Source organism: Syngnathus leptorhynchus, chromosome 9 (genome assembly GCF_054491065.1).
Source record: "Syngnathus leptorhynchus isolate UIUO chromosome 9, UIUO_Slep, whole genome shotgun sequence".
In the NCBI taxonomy this organism is placed as follows: Eukaryota; Metazoa; Chordata; class Actinopteri; order Syngnathiformes; family Syngnathidae; genus Syngnathus; species Syngnathus leptorhynchus.
The window spans coordinates 4,527,332-4,548,719 of record NC_141203.1 but is presented as its reverse complement, the minus strand read 5'-3'; the positions used below and the strand labels follow the sequence as shown (position 1 = coordinate 4,548,719).

Sequence of the window (21,388 nt, the reverse complement as noted above, 5' to 3'; positions counted from 1 at the left end):
TTATACAAGGGTAAATAGAACAAAAATACTTTTAAAAATTGATTTTTGGGGGATGCATTATACACATGTGCGTATTATATAAAATAATTTACGGTACTTCACATCAAACAATTCCAGGTCAAGAGTTTTACCAATTTTTGGTTTCTACCAGTCTTGAGGTGGCATAACAGAAAGCTAATCAAGAACATTGCTAAATGCATTGTCGCATCTGCCTCAATTTCCAGAGATTCAGTCATCAATTATAGTCCACTATCTGACTCAACCTGCCACACCACTCATGTGAGATAACGCATAATCCATGTGTCTAATATACACTGTTGTAATATGAAAAAGATCCGATAATTTCAGTTATTCCAATAATATGATGGATGGAATGCAACAAGAGGGCTTTTTTTATCCAGTCAGGCTAAGATTCAAGTTTGTGCAGCAGAGATATGTTAATTTGTGTTTCATGGATAATCATCAAATTTACAACCTTTGCAATTTAAAACTAGCCTTGCAAACACAAATTGCCATCTCGGACTTTCATTTCATTTCATCCTTTCACGTGTGCCCATTTCATGAAAAGGCAGAGCTGCTAATATTTTTCGTACATGCATCCTAATTAGAACATTTTTAACGACTTGGTCACTCCAAAGCGTCAAATGTGCAGTTTTTCCCTTTTTTTTTTTTTACCTACTCCAGCTTTTTAGCATCACTCGATAAAAGCCTCGCTGTGTTTACTTCAATTAGTCACCCAGTGACCATCAAGCGCTTCATTATTTTTCCGATTTATTTATTAATTTGTCATCCTTTGAGAGCATGTTGTGTCAAGCTCATACCTGGTGGAAGCCGTTCGCACCCGGGGAGTCACGGTCTATGGCGGGAAGTCGTTTGTGTTGACGCCAAAGACCTTGTGGAATGCCAGCGCTGCCTAAATGGATTCCACATGTTGTTGACATAATTTCCTCTCCTTACAAGTTGACTCAGAGTGCCACACTGGCAGTATCTTTACACCGGCCCAACTCTGAGATCAAATTAAATCAGCACATTAATGGTTAAAAGCAGCAGGTCATTCTAGTCTTCTTAGCAACCCATATTTGGCCAGACAGTGAGAATCGTGGCCACAGATAGTCAGGCCCTACATTGGCATGCTTTTCCATCCTCGCCATGGAAACATGTGAAAGCAACCTTAAATCAGATGACGAGAGTAAAGCGTTCCTAAGCCAGTGGCTTCCCGTAAGTAAGGGTGTGACAACAGAAACAAGGTTGTTGTTTTTTTTTTGTTTTTTTTGTTTTTTTTGCAAAGAGATCTTGGCTCATTGAGTGGCGATTAAGGCACAATCGGAGTCTTCCTCAGCTGTGTTTAAAGGTCATTGTGCTGATAACATGTTTCGGTGAAATACTTCAAGACAAGAAGTTTCCATTGACAAGCTGTAACCCCATCGTTACAATGCAAGTTTTTTTATTTTTTTAGTTGAGGGACAGCTCAGTGTTTAGACTATCTGCCGCAGCTTCGCAAGGCTGTTGCACAACACTTTCCGTGCTCGGCCCACAAAAAGTCACATGCTGCGATCGCTCCGTGCGCACCCTTAACTCGATTTTGGTCAACAAACACGGGCTGGACACTGGGGTCGAAGGTTGAATCCACAAGAGGAAAACACAAAGAAGGAGGAGGGAACATTTTGTCACCATCTGAAAGGGTGAAGTAACAGCACAGGGGAACTGGGTTGGTGCATTCTCTGAAAATAAGTGTGCCTTAATGTTTCTCTTGGCATAAAATGGCTTGAATATAGGTTGGAACCTCAACGTTACGGAAAGTTACAGGAAAACACTGTTTGGTAAAGACACACTGAAAGATACACAATGATTAGCATGTACTGTTTCTGACAGTATGAAGGGTTATTTATCTGTTGAAGTCAACATGGGAAAATGCCCAAACTTCATCTCCCTTCCACATCAATTTTGTTGAATTCCAGCAACCACAAGTTTCAGAACACCACAAATGAGGAAAACGGGAGGACTTGCTTCGCTTTATTGAGGGACTCGAGGTTGATTTGTTTAGACTTTTCTTCTACAACCAATAACAAAAAGTGGAATTTTGGTCAAGCGCAAGCCCATTCAGGGTGCTGATGGAATTTCCGTTTTTTCCATTAAAAAAAATCAATTTCAAGGTCAAAATGTTGCCATCTTACAAAAATATTAACCACTGTTAAACGAGAACACTATCAGAGTACTGAGAACAATTGACAATGACTTGCATCGATAATAGGTAATAACAGTTTAAGATAATTCAAACATGTCATGACACAACGATGAGTCTGGAAGTATAATTTTAAAGGTCTGCTTACTTTACTTTTTATGTTCTCACTGTTGCTCTTCTTTAAACACACAATTGCAAGGCTGGCCTTTGTTTTGGAATATTGGTCACGAATTAATTTTGTACAACAATTTTAGAGCCACAAAAGGTTTGTTAAGTAAACTGACATCTTCAACTGCATTTTTCTTTTTGAATGTTTCCTCAACATTTAGCTTAAATTCCAAATTTTGTAAGTTGTACAGCTGTTTTAGAGGTTGCACCATATGGAATCAACATTTCTACTGGTGTCCCACACATATGCACGTCAGAATTACAGATGTAAAGCTCATGTCCTCAAGTCGACATCACTCGCCTTTGGCTTGAAGGCATACCGAGAGCCGCAGTCTCTCTGCTAATCAATGTCTATACACTCAATAGACCCCCAAGCGGAACAATCATCCAGCGGTTTGTCAATAAAGCAGCAGTTAACCCAGCTGATTAAGGCTAATGCTGGGCATTTTCAACGAGAGGACAGAACTTCCTGACGGACTGTGTCTGTCAGCAGGCAACCAATTTGTGTGTCAGACAAGGAGATGCCTTTTAGCGGTGGCTGATTAAATGTCCCGGGCAGACGAGTGTTGATGGACAGATAGAGTCTATCCATTGGTGATTGCCTTTTTAATTGAGTCCCCCGCCACCATCAGAACCGCCACCTGAGCTGATCGCAATCGTAAGCCTGTGTACGGTATAAGGGGTGGGGGTGAGCCACAATTGGAGTGACCGTAGAGGCAGTCGGAGGGGGGGGGGGGATTACAACTGGAACTGTCACAAGGTTTACTATGTGAAGCAGTACAGTCAGCGGCAACCACTACAACATGCCAGAAATTTTTGGGCTAAGCGATGATGGTGTCACCTTTCTTCATTGACATCCAAAAACACTTCAAAGCATTTAGTCAGTGAATGCACAATCACTTTATTCTCAAAGTCACCTTCACCTTTGCACCGTCGCTGCTTTTCTGAGAATCTTAAGGCTCACATAGAGAGGAAATAGCACGTGTCATGGCTCAGCTGACGAGAGCACATTGAATCGCCACTAAACAAAAAGCTACTTGGTGTCAAACTGCAGTGTACTAATAGTAGGCTAAGATAACCAAAATATTAAAGACAGCTGTCTGTATGGTGCAGTGCAGTTCTACAACCACTCTGCAGACTACAGATCAAAATTTGATCAGAATTTTGTCGCACAACTCATCAGACTTTAACTACTATCATCAGAATGTTGTAGAATCCTGAGCATATTCCAAAAACAATTCCAAAGGGCTGTTGGGAATGATGACAAGAGGAGAAACACAAGCAAATATGCAAAGAGAGCAAACGCCAGCATCGCCATACATCTTTTTATCAAAGATAAGGGACATTATTTTGTTCTTTTTATGAAGTTAAACTTCTTTTCACATTTTTGTGAAAAACGGAAATGCTCCAAAAATATAAAGTGCGCCAAAGCACGTGTTAAGTCTTATTTTTGCATTTATGAACTGTTAAGAACATTAAAATTTTACTTTTGAACATTACCTGGAGAGTTAATGAAGGTTCAATACTGGCAACAGCATTTTCCCCCAAACTTGTTTTTTTTTATTTCATATAGTAAAAATAGTTACAAAATAAAGGTTTACACAAGGATCTCAAAAAGCTCTCGTATTAGAGCCGTAACAGCTTCCGTCATTTATCCGTATTTGCCTCATCAGAACCTTGCAACGGCTGATCTTGCAATCAGATGATTAAATGATGTCAACACCAACTTTGGGATAAGGAACAAAACAGTTTAACGGAGAACTGCTTTCAGCCTCGGGGTTCAGTCTTCGCACATAGTGGAAGATACAGACAAGATCTGGCCTTTGATCTTGCTCAAGGTCCTTGGTTTAGTCCGATACAGATTTACAAGCTTTTCGGGATGCAAAAGTGTTTATTAGCCTGCGCAGCGTTTTAAGTACACGTCTTAATTAAGAAGACACGGTCAGCTATCGCCATAGGCTACAGTTTTTTTTTTCTGGTCTAAAACTCTGATTCATACAAATATTTATTGTTATTATGACTGAAAACAGCACGATCATCTGTAAAAGTATATTCTGACTTACGTACTGTACACATTTGAATTGTGTCACTACCATAGGAACGAAACTTCTACACCTCTGGTGATTTAAAAAAAAAAAATCTGGTTAAATATATCCCCACACGTTCCTCCTGTTATAATGGAGCATTACAATATTTGTTACGACAGACTTTTTTGGGCTTTCCCTGTTGTATTTGGCTATTGTGCAGGTGTGCCAAATGTTATGGCCTGTGAGCGACTCAAACAGACCTCCAAGAGCTGATCCCGTCGCCCTTAATATGAAAATGTATTGAAGTAAGAATTCAATTGGACACTAATAGTCTAATTCGTTGAACATCAAGTGATCTGCAGGGGGTCTCATCCACACACACACACACACACACACACACACACACACACAAACGCAGCTGTCACACAGTTACAGTCACGGCGAGGGCCTCTCTCTGCAAACGTCGGGATAAAGTCACAGAGGTCAGCGCTCAGTTTCCACATCAAACCCCAGAGCAGAGGCCACCCTCCCACCTTTCGCCCGCCCACCACCACCCCATCGCCTCCCCGCTCACTCCCTCCTGCCTGCCCTCACTACATTTACAAATGCCTTTGCTGTCAGATCTGACCACCTTCATCCCCACCACCCCACCCCCCACTGTAATTGAAAATAACAGCCAAGGGCTACACCCCCCCACCCCGCCCCTTTGGCCCAATGATGGTGTCCCCCTCTCTTTTCCTCTCCCTCTACTGGCCACCCTGACAGTTCCCCATCAATACCAATGACTATTACCCTATACTGCCGATGACATCCAAGACACCCAGCCCTGCAACACTCTCCCTCCCTTACCCCCCACCCCGCGTGTCCTTCCTCCCGCTACCCGAGCCGCCCTAATGTTTAACCCGTTGCTAACAGTCGCCGTTTCTAAGCTGCCACACAGCAGGCTCGGGTAGGCAAACAACACACACAAGCACACACACAAGCACAAACACACGCAAGCACACACACAAGCTCTCACACACACACATACAAGCTCACACACACACACACACACACACACACACACACACACACACACACACACACACACACACACACACACACACACACACACTGGGCACAGAACTCTTTCTGAGAAGGGGGCAAACTTTTCCACTGTGCTTCAACGCAAGTTTGGCACAGCTTTAAAAGTCACCTCGCAAAAAGGCTGAATTTAAACTTCAAATTAGAAACATGCGGTGTCGCGGTGACACATAAGGTGAGCTGTCATCTCTCCTTGGGCAATGACAGCTGAAGCCATGCACACGCATAAGACAAATGAAGCGCACAACAACAATCACAACAACGGCAGCTCAAAGAGGAAGGAAGAGAAGAGGTAAAATGGTAAAGTGCACACAGACCTTGTGTCAGAAGCTTCAGAGCCGTGGAGACTGTTTTCCTTTCCACGGTCTCCTCTTCCTCTCCTCGTCTCCTCTGCTATCGTGAGTACGGACGTGTGTGAGAGTGTGTGTGCATGTGTGTGTGCATGTGTGTGCGTGTGTGTGTGAATGTGTGAGTGTACGCGCAGCTCCCTCCCCTTCTGCCTCAGCTGCTGCGCACAGGCAGGCAGCTCTCAGGAAATGAATGGGGAGCGCTGCACAGAGTTGTGTTGTACTTGCAAATGACTTAACCCCGCATCACATGATCCGCTCAAATGTAGGCTGGACCGGTGGGTGGGTGGAGGCTTTAGAAGCAGACACACATATACACACACACACAGTGTAGACAATATAGTCTAAGCTTCAACAGCATGCGTCGAATTACACAGGGGGGCCCCCGACGAAGAATCGAGGGGGTCTGACGAATCCAACCCCGGTTGGCCGCCCTCCTTCCCGCAGAGAGCGAATGGCCTCAGGCAGGTCATCCTAGGGCGTTTCAAGAAGACAACATTTTTATTTTAAAGAACCTGCAAAGTCAGTTTGTTTTGAAATACATTAAATATGTTTGAAGATAAGTACTGAAAGAAAAAGAATAATTTAGTACTGAATTATTGAGATAGATTTTAACAGGATAACTGAAAAGGTGAAATCATTTCTTTTTTCGTCTATTCAGTTGCCCAGATTTTTGGGTGTGGCTAAAATTTGCGCATGCAGAGACACCTGGCATGAGTATCCCAATCTTTATGCTGTTTTTGAGGAAGCTAGGAAGTCAGATTTAGTCCATTCGAATTTTCCTAGTTCTAGGAAAAGTGCACTACTACACCCCATTGAACTATAGGAGGTCTGAGTGGGATAAACCTGACTTGAAACCCTCCTCGAATGCAGCATTGGGCCACATGCAGTGCACGAAGCAAGCCAATAGCAAGTTGGAAAACTTCAGAGTGAAATGGCATTCTAAGAGTGGCTAGCAGGTATTCACTGCTAGTGGACTCGTGGACCAGCCGACCGCCCAATACTCCACGGCCTTGCTTCATACGCCACACATAGACGTGCTGGGTTCAGACCAAACACGTAGTATTGCCTCGCCCTCACGTGCCTGTCTTGTGTACGTTTGTTTGAAGAGGAACTACCGGAACTACTACTGCGGAGAAGACGAGAGACTTATCCTTCAACCCCCAACAGAAAAAGACTAATTTGAACATCACAAGTCAGTCTGGTGGCTGGTGGTTGTGGTACTTAGGCTTCTGAATGTTGTCTTGGTTGACAGTTCAGCAGCAGTAAACAAGTCAATACGCTCACCACATATGGCGCTTCAGTTCACATTTTCAAACCCAAGCAAAATGAATGAACAAGCAAATTTATGGATGCTTGTCCATGGTCGCGGCATGTCAAATGCTTCTTCCACACTGTCCGTCTTACATTCCTGCCTGTCGGTGCAAGCTACATTGACTTTATATGGAATTGCAACACCAGAGATGCTCAACTTGCTCTCACCGCAGCATTATGGGAAAGTTCATTCTTTACATTATGTTCATTAGCCTAAAAAATGTTTCAAAATCCCCAATATAGAATATGTAAATACATAAAGCAATAGTTATTTAATAATATAAATAGCACCTTGCTTGGATCCATTTTCGACTATATATCATATCCACAAATGAGACAATTTAGTACACCTAGAGGAGATAAATGACTGTCGTGGTAACTGTGCGAAATCATTTCTTCACGAAGGTGTCAGTGCCTGTTGGTATTGTGTCGTTTTGTTGATGTATGTATCTGGTGACTTTAAAAGGCTGTTTAACATCATAGTTTAAATATTTTATTAACCTTTTTTCTGCATCTGTAAAAATGGATGTAAGTATAACTACCATTGATCATGTAGAGTTATTAGATACTGGACTGTCATATTCTTTCTCGTTTTTTTTTTTTCCTGCAATAAATCTTTTGTGATGGGATTGATTCATGTATTTACCTATTTTTATTTGACCACATTTTATATATAGTTAAACTCAATCATGTTTTTGTATAATTTAGCTAATCCTAGTGATTATACTGGTAAAATATGTTTTTGTTTCTTTTTGTGCATTTAAGTTTAAAAAAACCTATGCAGTAACTCCATATTGTTATCCAAATTATGTCAACGCAACCATAATGACATCCACCAATGAGTATGTGGAGGGAAACCTAGTCTTTAAAAAGGTTTGCTAAATTATTATTATTATTAGTAGTAGTAGTAGTACTATTATTATTATTATTAAGGGCGGCATGTTGGTGCACTGGTTAGCATGTCCGCCTCACAGTTAGGAGGGTGCGGATTCAAATCCACCCTGTGCGGAGTTTGCATGTTCTCCCCGTTTTCTCTGGGCACTCCGATTTCCTCCCAATGGTATGCCGATTGAGCACTCCAAATTGCCCCTAAGTATGAGTACGAATAGTAAGTTTAGTAAGGTCTTTTACATAAATGTATTCATTTTTAAAATAAATCTCCATTTTATGATTATGTGAACAGTATGTTTGTTTTCTAATCATTAAGTGATAAAGATTTTTATGGATGGAAATTAGTTCTAATCTATGAATGGAAAAAAACTAATAAAAAAATACATGAGTACAAATCATATTCTATAGTGTGTTGGTGTGTTACCAGCCTTGGATAATACACTGGAACAATTCCGCCTAATGACTGCTTTTATTACACTGCATTTCAGCGAGTGCCTGATCCCCGTGCATGCATCTCAGTTTCCCTCGCGGGCTTTTCCCATCTCGCAGTGGCTCCTCCCCTTGGGAGCATTCATTAAGGTAAAGGCGTCAGGACTCATCTGCATGTACACACGGTGTGTATGGAAGTAGTGAAGCATTGTTATTGGGTACGCCAGGGGATGATAGAGATGCTTGCCGTGGTACAATGAGGGCTAAGCATTTAATATTCCTCCTGTTTCAGTTCAGATAGTGAGAGCCTTGCGTTTTCCTGTCAGGGTAGAATGGCTGGGCGGAGGGGAAGAAAGACATGATAAATGGGCTTGGGTGGGCTCAATAAAGGGGTGCATGGGCAATTGTGTTGGGGTGCAATCAGAAGATGGAGGCTGGATAGATGGAGAGGTGGCTGACATAGAGCACAGGTGTCAAAGCAAGTGACAAGCATGTGGCAGTTGGCCAATTGGAAGCTAACAGGAGAAGCTAAAGTCAAAGTCATTCAGTGGTCCGCTTGGTGATAAAGCACAAAAAAATGGACGTCCAACTAGAGCAATAGTTGCCGAAGAGCCATGTCAAAATCATTTGTTTGCACGAAGTTGGGCAATACAAATTAACAGAGGCAACTCAAGCCAACAGGAAAGAAACAAACACAGGAAGTAGAAACTGACTAAAATATAGACTTTAGCAGCTCTGAATATCACTTCACAGCAATGGCGTTTGCTTTGGGACCACAAGGGAAGCTGATTCCCCTAAAAGCCCCACCGACCCTGAACCAACAAAAAAAAAACCTTGTGAAATATGTGTATGTTCGTTTCAGGAACTAAATAAATGCAAAAATACATCTTTTGCTCAGAATCAGCTATTTATGACCAGCAATGTCAATTTTCTACTAATCGCAACTGGATTTTTCTAAAAAAAAAAAATCTTGGGAGGTTGCATCGGAAAATGGAGTATAGTCAAGAATAATGTAAATACTGTGTTGATTTATAAAACTGCAATTGAAAACATACACTCTAAAAATATGTCTGTTGTCTTCTTAGCACATTGTTTGGCCTTTTGTACAAAATGTCACTGAAACAGTGATGATATGAACGAGTAAATATATTTAGAAGCAAAACCATAAATTTTTGTTATTGTAAGTTATTAAATAGTGTGGTTAACGTAGTATCTATACTGGCTATGCTGTACACATTTCATGGTGACACTCAGAGGGCAATCTTAGCAATCACCAGCCATGTATTAAAATGATATAATTGCAGAATGCAAAACCATTCATCCGCTTCTTTTAATGGCTTTTTTAAAAGTACAAAGAAGCTTAAAAGCATATCCAGCATTATTGTATTTTCTCCTTTTTTTACGATTTCCCAATGCTTTTTACTTGTTTGTATACTGAAAGGGTTGCGGGAGGGTTGTGTTACACAATTATTGCAACAAAAAAAAAAGCTTTTTGTCTGCTTTTTTTCCTCCATGACACCTACAGCAGTGCTCAACAGCACACCCACCTAAAATACTACAAACACCACTCAGAGCAAGAGGGAATTGCTCGGATAGCTCAGTGCCCGCAGCAGCGAGATGGAGGTGGAACTGCTTGTTACAATGATCCAGATGCAACACCAATGGATTGTTTTTTGTTTTTTTTACGATACACACACACACACACACACACACACACACACACACACACACACACGGATGATGTGACGTGTTGCTTGCTGTGTGGGAAAATCACAGCCTGTAGAACCTGAAGAAATTGAAGTTATGCTTTCGAAGACAGTCACAGTCCGTCATACCTGACATAAAGTTGTTGTTTGGGGGATTTGTGACAAATTGACCTTCCTGTCAGTCTCAGAACCTCAATTTAAGATGAAGGTGCTAAAACAAGGTGATTGTCTTGTGAAAGGTTTGTAAGAAATTGCACTAAAAACAGTTTTGCATCTACAGTAAATTCAACTACGTATTTGCAAGAAACTTGGCACAGATCTCCAAAAATATGCTGCACTAAATATATTTTTTTACACAAAACATGTATTTAGAACATTAGTCAATAATTTAAATGTTGAGCCCCCCAAATGTGAAAGGTTTTTGATTACTAGTCTGTATTAGTCTTTGGGCCACGTGGATTTAAAGGAAGTAAGTAAAGGAAAGGGGTGGGGAGTCAAACCTGTATCAAATTCTTGGAAATGGACACGGACACAAGATATAAAATAAAACTAAAAAACATGCAAGATAGAGGACCAGTGGACCGATGACTTTACTAGCGTATGGAAAGCCACAGGTTATACTTATTGCAATATTTCAACAAATGTTTGACTTCCACCCCTGACGGCGGTCATAGAACTTAAAAAGTTAAATTTTTGAATTATTTTGTCTAAGGGCTCATGGTCTAGTTTACTAGTTTAAACATAAAATATTATACTAATTCCATGGTGCCACAGAATTTGAAGCATTGATAATTGTGTGCAAAATTCAAGTGACGCATGGACCATTTTGCTAATGAAACATACAATTTTCAAGACATAACAATTTTCAAGTAGCAGAAATATATATAAGCCACCAATTGAAGACACAAATTAATACAAATTGTAATGGGAAAAGCTTCGTGAAGGAAATAATGGTTGGGAAGGTTGAAAGCGGATACGATAAGATGACAGCAGATAGTTTGAGGGTCTTGTGGGGGAGTTGCATGGGGTAAAAAGGGCCGGCTGGATATATTCTGTCCCCAGTAGGGCTTATTAAACACCTGAGACGCACCAAGCAACTGTAGACAGGCTGCTAATGTGTCACTCGGTAGCAGCAGCTCCGAGATAATATGGGCGTCTGGGGGTTCATTTGCGGGGCATCATCACGAGGGCTTCAGAGGACATCAAGACGGTATTAGCGTTAGACACTTCTCCCTTGCATCATCCGACCCAATCTCATCAAATTATTGTAAAGCCATTCGTCAATTAGTCATGCGCAACAAAATGTGAGGGGGCGAACATTGTCGCTCGATAAAGGAGCTTCCCATTTGACTCTGGAGGAAAATTTAAAGAGTGGAAACTGTGGAGCACAAGACAGGACTGCAAACAGGGTAAACCAAGGTTAACGTGTTTATTTTGGTCATTTCTACTTCCTCAAATGGTCCAATTAGTTTAAGCGTGATATGCCACTAATTTTATGAAAAAAAAGACATCTGTTTTTGCAGCTGTAGTGGCCGATTTTCAAGCATGGTGACATTCCCAAATAAGCCAAATTCTGCTGCTACAATCATGGCAAATCTGAAACATGATTTGAGACATAAACTGTTTTTAAACTGAATTCTTGTGGGGGCAATTTTGTATGTAAACGTAACTTTTTTTAAAAAGCAAACACCCAAAATATGATAAGCCATAGAATAGTGGACAACTGGATGCTAAAATTGAGAAGATTGTAAGATGAATTTTGAGGACAGCACAAATACAGAGCATTGCAGCACAATGGAGAATGTATAAGGCACTGCAAAACACCAAGCTATCATCAGCATGTGAGTACATTTTTGGTCATTTCAAGCCATCTTTCCTCAAATGAACAAACAGCAATAGCAGTAGGCAAATTGTCCAGTGTTGACATTCATCTAGATCTTGACCTCACCAAAACTGAAAAGATTCTTTCTCATATTATTATGCGTAAGAAAACACAATGTGTGCCAAAAATAAAATCTAAATATTTATCTTTGGATGATATGTATAGCACTTTTTTCAGGGTGTGTGTCTATCTATTATTTTTACACATCCAAACAGTTACATTTTGGAAAACATCATGCATGCCTTAGCTCTCAATAGTAGCAATGTGCTGCTAAGGTAAACACGTGCTTACTAGTAATGTGACCTAGTATGGCATCAACATGCATAAAATAACAATTCAGGGTCACTCACAGCTGTGGTTTAGGCTACCATGTGTATCTCACTGGGTATCCTCTAATTATTTGTGATAGCACATATGTATATGTGTACCATATAATAAAACCAACTCAAATGAAACTGTGTCCTCTCGTTTGCAAGACATCAAATCTATGAGGTAAAATGTCATTTGACATCTTTATATGCATCTGAATTTATCAATGCTGTGCTGTATAACCAGCAGATGGGATTCTTCTAGCCCAGCTCCAGTGCGTGTGTGCGTGCGTGTGCGCATGAGTGTGTGAAATACAAAAAATTGCAAATTGAAAAATAAATAGTCACATAACTGTGAAATAGAGAGAGGACGACAGTACAAGAAGAACGCAGAGAAATAGAGCATTAGCACATCTGCTAGCCAAGGGTGTCTCCCTCGGTCCAGTGGATTTGCATGTGTGTATATGTGTGAGCGACTGTGCGTGTATGTGTGTGCACGTGTGGGTGGGTGGGCGCTGTGCATTTGTGTTTGTCCAGGCGTCCGTACACCTGCACAGACCGAGTGGGCTGGCGCGGAGCACGACGGTTCCCCCCGCGGGCCTTCTCTCTGTTAGTCCCTGCCAAGGTCAGCCTCCCGTTGGGGGGGAGGGGGGATGGGGGGCTTGGAGTCACCAGCAGGACAACAGCGATCTCAGCATCAAGTGTGGAACGGCGAGTTTCGCTCTCGGACCTTCTGAAACGTGCACTGACACGTGTATGGAATTGGAAAGGCCTCCACGTTTGTTGTGAATTGTTTTTTTTACTCGCAAGATTAACTGACTGGCGGCTGCTGGACAATCAATGTTCAGTTCCAAAACAGGAAGCAACTGCTAATTGAAGCACTGATTGGTTAATTACGTCTTAAAGTTGTAACCTGGGTTAACACAATTCAGAAAATTGGCAAAGGTCTGCCACTAAATTCTATTAAAAGAAATGTCCTGAAGATAGGAATGTGAGCAAAAGTATTTCGTAAAAAACGTTAAAATTCAGATAACACTAAGTCAGATATCGGCGTAGCTCAGGAGAGCTCACCGTCGAGTCAAGTAACGTTAAATGATACAAGAAATCGGAATAAGAAAAAAAATATGTTGTTTTAATTAATTATATAATTAAATAATAAAATTAATAAAAAGTTTTGATTAAATCTAACAAAAGAGATTAAAGGTGGGAAGAAAATAAGAATCGTGTGCTGGATATAAAAACTCTTTCCTCAAAATGTTAATTTGATTGTTATTGTGACAAGTTTGCTCAAAAAGTATGAAAGAGTGTGATGAGCATTCTTTATCAAACATCCACGATTATCATACAACTTTTGTCATAAGAAATCTGCATACTGCATACTACTTTATCAAACATTCACTATTATCATAAAACTTTTGTCGTAAGAAATCTGCATACTAAACCTTTTTTTTTTTCAGAAAAAGATTAATTGTTGTTGTTTTTTAGAGTGACTTGAGGCATAATATCATTACCAAAAGCTTACTTTTTTCTTTTTTGCATGAAGTATGGCTGCTACATTAAAAGGAGTACAGGGACATGACATTGCACTTGACACATGAATCCAATGGCAGTGCCGTAAGCTTGACCACGCCCCCCAACCCCCCAGCTGTCAAGCCTGTCATCAACAGTTGTGCAAGCCACCTCACCTCTCGGTTGCTCTTTTGTTGCGAGACCTTGCGACCACCCAACCCCACCCCCACCACCTACCGCCTCACCTCTCTCCCTCCTCCTCTCCCCACATTTTGGGTACAGCCAGTGCTCTCCAAACATGAGGACGCGAGCTGCCGGCGAGTCGCCATGGCAACAGCTTCTCTCTCGCCCCAACTGTGGAGAATCGACTAGGCCCCCTCTCGCTCTCACTCACTCCCTTTCTCCCTAGCGGCCCAAATTAGACTTGTCACAGTGTTTTTCTGGCATCCCTTTAAATCATCATGTGTGCGTAGAGGGGGAGGAGGAGGAGGAGGAAGAAAGAGAGGTGAATGGGGGTGTTAATCAAAACGACACAGATTGCAGCGCAACAAATGATTTCCCCCCCCTCCCTCCCCCACTTGAGTACAAGCGTAAGACTGTGGTGGGTGGAGACGAGGATGCCTGCGATATTTCCGGGCCCGGGTGCAGGACTTATCTCTCAGGGCGCAAGTGCAGGAGTGCACTTCAGAAGAGACGAGACCAACGTCTGCTCGTCACATCAATTCCTTGTTCCCAACTCTCACTTTATAGGATTTATTGAAAGATTCCATCCCTGCACGTCCGTTCCCTTGTATGTAACACACAAACAAGGCAGAGCACTTATCCAGACACCACTTTGTGCAGGTGGAGGCCTTGGACAGCACACAAGTTTCCATGCATGTCTGCAACATGAAGTACATTCAAGCGGAGGCTTTCAATTTCAGTGAGCCCTTCAAACTTAATCATTTCAAACATGAATAAAGAATTTCAAAATGGGATGATGGTTTAGTATTAAATATATTATTTTTACTCAACTCTGACCCCTTTCCATCTTCCACACATTTGTATATTGATGGTACACTGAACTGTCTATGGGTGTGAATATGAGTGTGAACGGTTTTCTGACCATCAATAGCTTTTTAGTCATACATTTGTGCCTTTTCCTTCAACCGATTATTTTCCTCAAATGACTTTTTAAACATTTTTTTTACGATTTACTTTTTATCGGCTGAAAAATATTTTTTCCTCCACTATCTTTCTGTGCATGTTTTGTATAAATTCAGTCAAACCTATGTTTTGTTTCCACTTGATTCTTTATCATAACAAGGGTCATTGGGAATAAGCCAAAACAAATGATAAGCTTTTACCTCTATCCACTATGTGGAGGCTGTGCAGACAGCGAAAAGGAAACTCAGATTTACAGAATGACATCACAGCTAAGCAATGTCTATTTTTAACTTGACTGAAGTTTTTCTCTCTTTCAGGAATTTCCAAAACAGGGTGAACGTCTCAAGGGGGGCCCGCGGTGCTGCAATACAGTAGGAAACAATGTCTGTGATGTTTGGACTGTAAACTTTGGGTGCTGAGAGTGCACATTCCTTGTCAGGAAGGGCTTTTCTTGTTCATAAAAGCTCATGAATGTGATGGTGGTGAATGCCCCTTTGCATTAGCTTGAACTGCTTCTTAATGGACTATAATCCAAAGAGTGTGCACTTTTGTGTTAAACTTGATTTAAAATGAAGGAACTCTAACATACAAATGCACAAGTAGGATGAAATTTTGAAGTCGCTTTTCTGCCGTCCTGCTCAAATAGTAGGGCGGAACCTCCGAGGTCGGCAGTCAGCACGGTGCCAGCTGGGCTCGCGTGACACCTGGGAACATGCTTGTTGTTTTTACTAAAATAAAATATAATTGCACATACACTACAGTAGATGGCAGTGATGCTCTCTTTGTTTGAATATCAGATAAAATGACGCATCTCTAATCTTTTACGTACTAGAAAAAATATTACTGATAATAAATGTATTCTTTCCTTTTCAAAAATTCTTTCCTTTTACCCTTTTCCTTTATTTTTAGTAAGGATACAATGCTGATTTTTAGACAAATGATACTCCTTGTCAAAGAGTTGGGGGATGCAAAATGTTTTCTTCTTTCAAGGGGAGCGTAACAAAATAATTGTGATGTACTGCTTTTGTGAGATGTCGCAATGCGTGTCATTGTGGCAACATTTTTTTCTTATGATTACTGAAAATGTTGTGATTTTGTGATTTTTTTGAGAAGACAACTACTTTCACACAAAAGTTTTTAAATACATGTACCCTCCTCTTTATAATAAGTTTTTCTTTTATTCTATCAAATACCCACATTTTTTTTCTTAAAAATCAATCGTGCAATTTTCCTATCTCTGGCACTTGTTCTAGAAACCTTTAAGTCACAAATTTGTTCTCAATGAAATAAAATACAATAATAGTACAATTATATTTTCCCTCTCAGTGTGGCCCTAATAAATACTCCTTTATACTGGCCCCGGTCTCTTTGGGATAAGACAAAATACAGTCTGCAGCGTGCATGCGTGCGTGCGTGTGTACGTGTGTGTTGCCTTAATGTGTGCGTACTCACAAACTTGCTTCAGCACACTGACACCAGATGGCCCTTCCCATCATGGCTAATGGAGGAATTCAGCTGGCAGAACCCCTTCTTGTTCATGGGCAGTGTGTATGTGTGCTCGCGCCTGTGTGTGTTTGTGCGTGTGTGTGACCTATTTGTATTCTGGGCAGAGCAGATGAGGCTCCAGGCCCGCTGCCCTGCTCTCCTCCAGCCTGTCCCCCCGGGTAGGGCATCTGTGGGTCTGCACTGGTTAGATAGGGCAGCCCCATCATGGCAGCACTTTAAAGAGCACCTCACTTGCCCCGTGAGAAGGGGATGAGTTTTTGGGTGGGTGGGCGGTTGTGGGGGGGGGGCTGCCTCGTGTGTTGGCGGGCTGAGGCGTCCCCACTTCCCTGCGTCTGTCTCAAGTGCCGTTTCTTTTTTTTTTTTCCTGGCAATAATAGTGTTCCCAAAGCAAAGAGTTGATTGTGACAATAATGAGAATGTATTGCGGCAATTGATTCGATACTAATATACACAAAGAGCAATTTTGATAGTTGACAGTTTTGATTCGTCGCTTCCATTTGACATTTTTTTTTGTCATTTGGGTCACAATGTTGAAACGTCCCATTGTGTGAAGGGATCCTCCATAAACCAGGAAGAAGCCGGCTAGTTAATGAAAGTCAGACAACACTTCATGTTTTTGGTTGGAGGAATCAATTTCTTCATCCTCCCAATTGAGTCATAATGGAACCCCCCGTGCCAGAATTACAAATGGTATGCTCCTATTACTTTACATCATTGACTGACACTTGACTTTACATATTTGCATTAACACACAAAAGCACCACAAAGTGAGCATGTTCAAGAATGCACCTACAGGGCCGCGGGATTTGAGAGCCATAAAGGAGCAGCGGCAGTGTAATCACAGCATCATCATCAGCACTGTCCTCAGAGAGCATGCGGGCCAATAATGGGGCTGTAATTGAATAACTTATCCGCAGCTATTTCCCAGGAGGCCGAACTGCGAGCAACCGTCGCCAAGGGAATATGAGGAGTTGGTTGAGAGGCATATGGGGCTAAACAATGCTGATCAGGGCCTCTGAGAACAATGAGAGGCGGCATAAGACATGTCAACGCACATGCGCAAAATCTGTAGTAATCGACTTTATGTTTGGTTGCATCATTTGATGGTTTATGCGCTGCAGTTTTGTCGCTTGAAGTCATTGAATTTTTTAGTGAGTGTGTGCGTGTGTTTGTGTGTCTGTGTTTTCTTTCTTATGTAAGTCTGTGAAGGCCTTCTATATCCCCAAGCCTGTGGGTGTGGATAAATCCCACCTCAGACCTCCCAAATTCTGGCTGTCTTCTTCAGCCCGCCCTTGGGCTCTCTGCAGGGGGTTGCAATGCACTTTTGTTTCCTTTTTCTCTCACCATGGAGTATACCACCGTGGGAGAAAACACAGAAGTTTTACAGTAATTGCTATGTGTATTGTTGTATTTTTGTGAAATATTGTCATAATACTACTTTTATTTGTATATTTTGTTATATGTTGATTTGATTGATTTATATTTTACACTAAAGCAACTTCTTGAGCACTCATATATAAAGCTACATTAAACAATACAGTTAACTTAAAGCTAGAGCATTAATAATGGAACGACAGCTAATATCATATTCGCAGCAACCGCTGATCACACTATGTTATTCTGTCCTACTAGTGGACTAGCTAGGACATCTATGTCAAGGACATCTATTTATTGCTTTTAGTTGTTTAGCTGTTTGGATTAGGTGAAGATTTGTTGAATCCTTGTGAGATGTGTTGTGTTCAATCAGGTTAAAACATACCGCCCCCCCAAAAAAAAAAATTACCTTGCCACTTTTTCCTAATATTTGTATTATCACTTTTTTTATTGGGGGGGGTCACAATTTTCTTTTCAGTGTTCAAAAATGTTTTTCCACTCAAATCCTTTTCTCCCAAAACTATGACTGTTTTGGTTTTTTTGCCTTTAACATTAGAACACATTTTACATTTTTAGGTGGCCCTAATTAACCTTTCTTATTTGAAGATTAGTGTTAAAATACAATGACACTGTAGATTATGATGTTCAATAGAGATTATTTTTATGGGTCGTTTACATTACATAAACAAATGTGACTTCTAATGTGAACGGAATGCACCCAAAAAGTGGCACGCACAAGAACAATACTCAACAACAACTGACACAATATGGTCCTACGTGTAAAGGCTTCTCTTAGATAAAGAGAAGCGAGGCTGGAGGAGAAAGATACCTGTGGGAAATGAGACAATGCTCCTCAATCTACTCAGTTCATGGAGACGTCTACTAAATATGATGCCAAATATTTGGATTTTGATGACGGATAGGTTGGATGAGCACAACCTGAACGTTCATACTCCAGATGCTTTGAATACATATCTATTATGCAAGTATGAAAAAGGCACAGGTCGGACTGGAATAGAATCTGAGTTGAAGCAAATGCAGATAACTCTTAAAAAAAAAAAACTTTTTTACAGACAGTCCGGCATTTTTTGTTACTAGAGCAGAACTTCTCAGCAGTGCTACTTGGGTCGATAGGTGTATGCCCACAAGCACAGTGCAAGTCAATTGAATTTTTATTAGCTGGATATCTTATTGCGAGGGGACGAATGAAGAAAAAAAAGCAAGGTGTAGGCCGAGGTAATACATTGATTTACCCTTCATAGTTGGTTGCACTACATTTACCCAGCAGAGTGCTCAAATGAGTGCCCTGCAGCTCTCTCCCAATTAGTTTCCACCGAGATGAGGTGTAAAGCCAGTCACTGGCCTCATTACCTCACCGTTCCTCCCCTCTCTCTTTCCAACTGTTTTTTACTTCCACTTCATCCACTCTCCAAATCTCTTTTTCCATTTCACTCCTGCAAAAAAGCCTTTTTGGGCGCGTACTTTTTCTCCATTTCAATTTTGGATTCAAAAAGTGTGTGAGGGGGAGAGAAAGGGAGTACATTCATCACAGACAACATGTGCTGGCTAGTGGCTACAGACTGTTGGCTGGCTTCAGGAAGTGCTACGACTCATCATCACTGGCGCGGGGACCCAGGCACACGCCCGAGGCTCACTTCTGATGCGAATCCATGAAAATTTCCAAAATCCTCTTTCCCATTGAGTGCTATCTACTCGGCTCTACACGGCCTCTAATGACGAAAGCTCAGATGACCAGGTGTCCAACTGTGATCCAGGGTGTACCCAACCTTTTCCCCAAGTCAGCTGGGATAGCCCCCATAACTTTTCACAGGACTCTTCCACCTCCAGCTTTGCTGCACTTATAGCAGCACCACTGATCTCTATTTTCACCCTCCAAAGTCTCTCACGAAGTACTGTATTTTTCGCACCATAAGGCACACCTAAAAACCTCACATTTTCTCAAAAGGCGACAAAATATATATTTTTGCAATATATTATACAATATATTGTATATATCTTATACATGGACAAAGTTTTGAAATAGGCCATTCATTGAAGGTGCGCCTTATAATCCAGTGCGCCTTATAGTGTGGAAAATACGGTAACAAAACAGAGTTAGACATGGGATTCTGGCTGACCATGCTAGCTAACTAAGTCACCAAAAAATCTGCATTAGCTTTTAGTTTACCATTTAAGCATCCAATACCAAATGGAATGGTTGGGTACTTTTGCTCAAACACATCAAAGTCCAAAAATATGAAAATGCAATGATACGTAATGCTAAATGGTAAATGAAGCGCACGTGTAGCTTTAGTGTACCACACATTGTCCAAAGCCTACTATCCACTTTTTTGAAACCATATCAAAATGTACCACTAGTGTATGGCCAAACATTCCCAATCACGCGCAAGCACCTTCAAGTGTCGCCATCAAAAAACGCGCTCCACTTGACGCTGTGCACACTACCACATTCATATATATGAATTATGTGTCACCATTCAAACATTCCTGTGACAATAGTACACTTAGCAATATGTGAAGATTATTTCTCAATCGGATCTGAAAACTCTGATTCGGCATTCTCAATTCTAATCACCACCGATTCATGTAAAGCCCTGTTGGCAACACACGTTTGCTGTTTTTTACCCCCAGTTACAGACCAGTATGCCATCCCTCCTTTCATTTCTCTGCTTTTCATTGCACAAACAGCAATTATTGAAAGTGCAACATTTTGGCTCACTGTCTGTCACCATAACAACAGCCCAACACAAGACAGTTAATAACTTGAATTCTCAGTGTTTAGGTAGTTCAATGACGATCTTGATTGTTCACATTTTACTTTAAAATTGTGAATTATTTTAAATTCTAAATGGTAAAACATTCACTGTATTTGCGCTGTATCATGAATCCAGGTTAATCATATACCATTTCAAATGACTCCACAGTTTTGTATATTGCCAAAATCATATCTACACTAACAACGTCCGCTAGCTGGAGGCTGAACTGCACTGTATTTAATGACAAAGTACACTTGTGGCTTGGGCGCAAGGGTTATGACACTTTCTGTACATAAAATATTTAGCTGAGAACTCTTGAATTGTTACACCCAAAGCAAATTGTCATCTATCAAATTGCTCTAGTTCATTTTCTGACAATAACGACCTCTCTAGGTGATAGATCATCTGCCTTGGTAAGAAAAACAAACACCTCTACCCTCCCTTAAGCTATTCCTCCTTGCTCCCTTGCACGGAGAGAATGTGGGTGAGGTGTCAGGCCTGCAAACAAAAGCTGCCCTGTCCACCCCAGCCCCAGATGTTCCTTATTGATCCCCCTGTGGGATCTGGCTGAATGTAACCGCTGCGCAATCTCTCCCTTGCAAGTCGTACGCGTATGTGCGATCATGACAACGCCGGTTGTTTTGTTTAGGACTCCCTCACCGCCTTCCCTTTCTCGCTTTTCACGATCATGTCCTCGAAAGCCTCTTTTGGCTGCATGTACTTGAATGAGTAGCCAGCC

At 41.2% G+C, this 21,388-nt stretch overlaps 2 protein-coding genes across 2 annotated transcripts in view; both read right to left on the bottom strand.

Moving 5' to 3' along the window:
• The window catches only part of klf12b (Kruppel like factor 12b), a 37,198-nt gene extending 31,362 nt beyond the window's left edge, over positions 1-5,836 (bottom strand). The window contains exon 1 of the mRNA XM_085921146.1: positions 5,778-5,836. The gene's annotated coding sequence lies outside the window, so the exon portion shown is untranslated. The remainder of the gene's footprint in view (positions 1-5,777) is intronic.
• A 299-nt stretch (positions 5,837-6,135) lies between these two features.
• tbc1d4 (TBC1 domain family, member 4) overlaps positions 6,136-21,388 on the bottom strand; it is a 59,824-nt gene continuing 44,571 nt past the window's right edge. Inside the window, exon 25 of the mRNA XM_085921143.1 lies at positions 6,136-6,281. The gene's annotated coding sequence lies outside the window, so the exon portion shown is untranslated. The remainder of the gene's footprint in view (positions 6,282-21,388) is intronic.